Source organism: Pseudorca crassidens, chromosome 6 (assembly GCF_039906515.1).
Source record: "Pseudorca crassidens isolate mPseCra1 chromosome 6, mPseCra1.hap1, whole genome shotgun sequence".
Classification (NCBI taxonomy): domain Eukaryota; kingdom Metazoa; phylum Chordata; class Mammalia; order Artiodactyla; family Delphinidae; genus Pseudorca; species Pseudorca crassidens.
The window spans coordinates 116,047,695-116,050,675 of NC_090301.1; the positions used below are offsets into that span (position 1 = coordinate 116,047,695).

Below are 2,981 nucleotides of genomic sequence, written 5' to 3' on the forward strand. Positions count from 1 at the left end.
GGTTATTTGTTTGAATGAATCCAATATTTTTTAAAGATTTTTTTGATATGGACAATTTTTAAAGTCTTTACTAAATTTGTTACAATATTGCTTCTGTTTTATGTTTTGTATTTTTGGCCACAAGGCAGGTGGGATCTTAGCTCCCCACCCAGGAATCAAACCCACACCGCCTGCATTGGAAGGTGGAGTCTTAACCACTGGACAGCCAGGGAAGTCCCTAATATCCTAATATTTTTCTTTCTTTCTTTCTTTTTTTGGCTATCCATCTAATTTTTTTTTTTGCGGTACGCGGGCCTCTCACTGTTGCGGCCTCTCCCGTTGCGGAGCACAGGCTCTGGACGCGCAGGCTCAGTGGCCACGGCTCACGGGTCCAGCCGCTCCGCATGTGGGATCCTCCCGGACCGGGGCACGAACCCGTGTCCCCTGCATCGGCAGGCGGACTCTCAACCACTGCACCACCAGGGAAGCCCTATCCATCTAATTTTAATTATTCTGTTTAAAAGGTGGAATGAATTCCATAGCACAACTCTATTCCTAAGACCTGTCAGTATTATGAATAAAAGTCAACAAAATTTAACAACTGATTATCAATTTATTAAAAATGTTGATTTAAGCATCTGCAATGGTGACTTCAACCTCGATTCCTGGCTCAATACTGATGGAAGTGATCTGCTTGACAATCTCAGAAGGATGTGCAGGTCAATGAGTCGCTTGTGGATCCTCATCTGAAAACGATCCCAAGTCTTAGAACCTTCACCGCAAGGAGTTTTCCTTGTAGTTTCCTTGTTATTCTCAGAGTTTTGGTAGGGATCTGAACCAGTCCTTTCACTTTGAGATTCTTTTCCTTCACACCAATGATCAGATCAGCACATACCCTCTCCAAAGACTTCATGTTGCGGCTGGTGAGGGTGATTCTAATCTGGTGAATCACCACCTGTGTCTCCATGGGATTCTTTCTGCTATCTTTATTGTTTTATTTTATTTTTCTGGAGTATAAATTTATTTTATTTTTTTGGAGTATAATTGCTTCCCTCTTAAGCTTCCCTCCCACCCCCCAATCCCACCCCTCTAGGTTGTCAAAAAACACCAAGATGATCTCCCTGTGCTATGCAGCTTCTTCCCACTAGCTATCTATTTTACATTTGGTAGTGTATATGTCGCTACTACACTCACTTCGTCCCAGCTTCCCCACTGTGTCTGCAAGTCCATTGTCTATGTCTACATCTTTACTCCTGTCCTGCCATTAGGTTCATCAGTACCATTTTTTTTTTTTTTTTTAGATTCCATATATATGCATTAGCATACAGTATTTGTTTTTCTCTTTCTGACTTACTTCAGTCTGTATGACAGACTCTAGGTCCATCCACCTCACTACAGATAACTCAATTTTATTTCTTTTCATGGCTGAGTAATATTCCATCGTATATATGTACCACATCTTCTTTATCCATTCATCTGTCGATGGACATTTATGTGGCTTCTATGTCCTGGCTATTGTAAATAGTGCTGCAATGAATCTGATTGAAAAATGAGCAGAAGACCTAAATAGACATTTCTCCAAAGATGACTTACAGATGGCCAAGAGGCACGTGAAAAGATGCTCCACATCACTAATCATTAGAGAAATGCAAATCAAAACTACAACGAGGTATCACCTCACACCAGTCAGAATGGCCATCAAAAAATCTAGAAACAATAAATGCTGGAGAGGGTGTGGAGAAAAAGGAATCTTCTGCACTGTTGGTGGGAATGTAAATTGATACAGCCACTATGGAGAACAGTATGGACGTTCCTTAAAAAACTAAAACTAGAACTACCATAGAACCCAGCAATTCCACTACTGGGCATATACCGTGAGAAAACCATAATTCAAAAAGAGTCACGTACCAAAATGTTCATTGCAGCTCTATTTACAATAGCCAGGACATGGAAGCAACCTAAGTGTCCATCAACTGATGAATGGATAAAGAAGATGTGGCACATATATACAATGGAATATTACTCAGCCATAAAAAGGAATGAAACTGAGTTATTTGTAGTGAGGTGGATGGACCTAGAAACTGTCATACAGAGTGAAGTAAGTCAGAAATAGAAAAACAAATACCGTATGCTGACACATATATATGGAATCTAAAAAAAAAAATGGTCAGAAGAACCTAGGGGCAAGAAGGGAGTAAAGATGCAGACCTATTAGGGAATGAACTTGAGGATACAGGGAGAGGGAAGGGTAAGCTGGGATGAAGTGAGAGAGTGGCATGAACATATATACACTACCAAACGTAAAATAGATAGCTAGTGGGAAGCAGCTGCATAGCACAGGGAGATCAGCTCGGTGCTTTGTGACCACCTAGAGGAGTGGGAGAGGGAGGGTGGGAGGGAGGGAGAAGCAAGAGGGAGGAGATATGGGGATATATGTATATGTATAACTGATTCACTTTGTTATAAAGCAGAAACTATCACACCATTGTAAAGCAATTTTACTCCAATAAAGATGTTAAAACAACAACAACAACAACTCTATAAACAATAAATTCTGCAGAGGATGTGGAGAAAAGGGAACCCTCCTGCACTGTTGGTGGGAATGTAAATTGATACAACCATTATGGAGAACAGTATGGAAGTTCCTTAAAAAACTAAAAATAGAGCTACCGTATGATCCAGCAATCCCACTGCTGGGCATATACCCTGAGAAAACCATAATTCAAAAAGAGACATGTTCGGCTCTCTTTAAAAGCCATGGCTGTAGCACATCTTCCTGACTGACTTGTTCCTCAGCAAAAGTGAAGAGCGGTGAGTCAGGAGCAGATGCGTGTGACCCAAGGCTCCTCTGCAGCGGTGACAGAGTCTTCCTCAAAGAGCTTCTTTCATTTTTAATTATATTTTTTATCTTATATTTCCATGGCCCTTCCACTATTTGCTTTTAGCTAATCACTAATCCTAAAGTGAGAGACTGTATCAAACTTCTGAGAGCAGTAAGTAAA

At 40.7% G+C, this 2,981-nt stretch overlaps 1 pseudogene; it reads right to left on the reverse strand.

The window, feature by feature from the left end:
• Positions 1-609: 609 nt before the first annotated feature.
• On the reverse strand, positions 610-2,715 carry LOC137226826 (small ribosomal subunit protein uS10-like; annotated as a pseudogene).
• Positions 2,716-2,981: the final 266 nt, after the last annotated feature.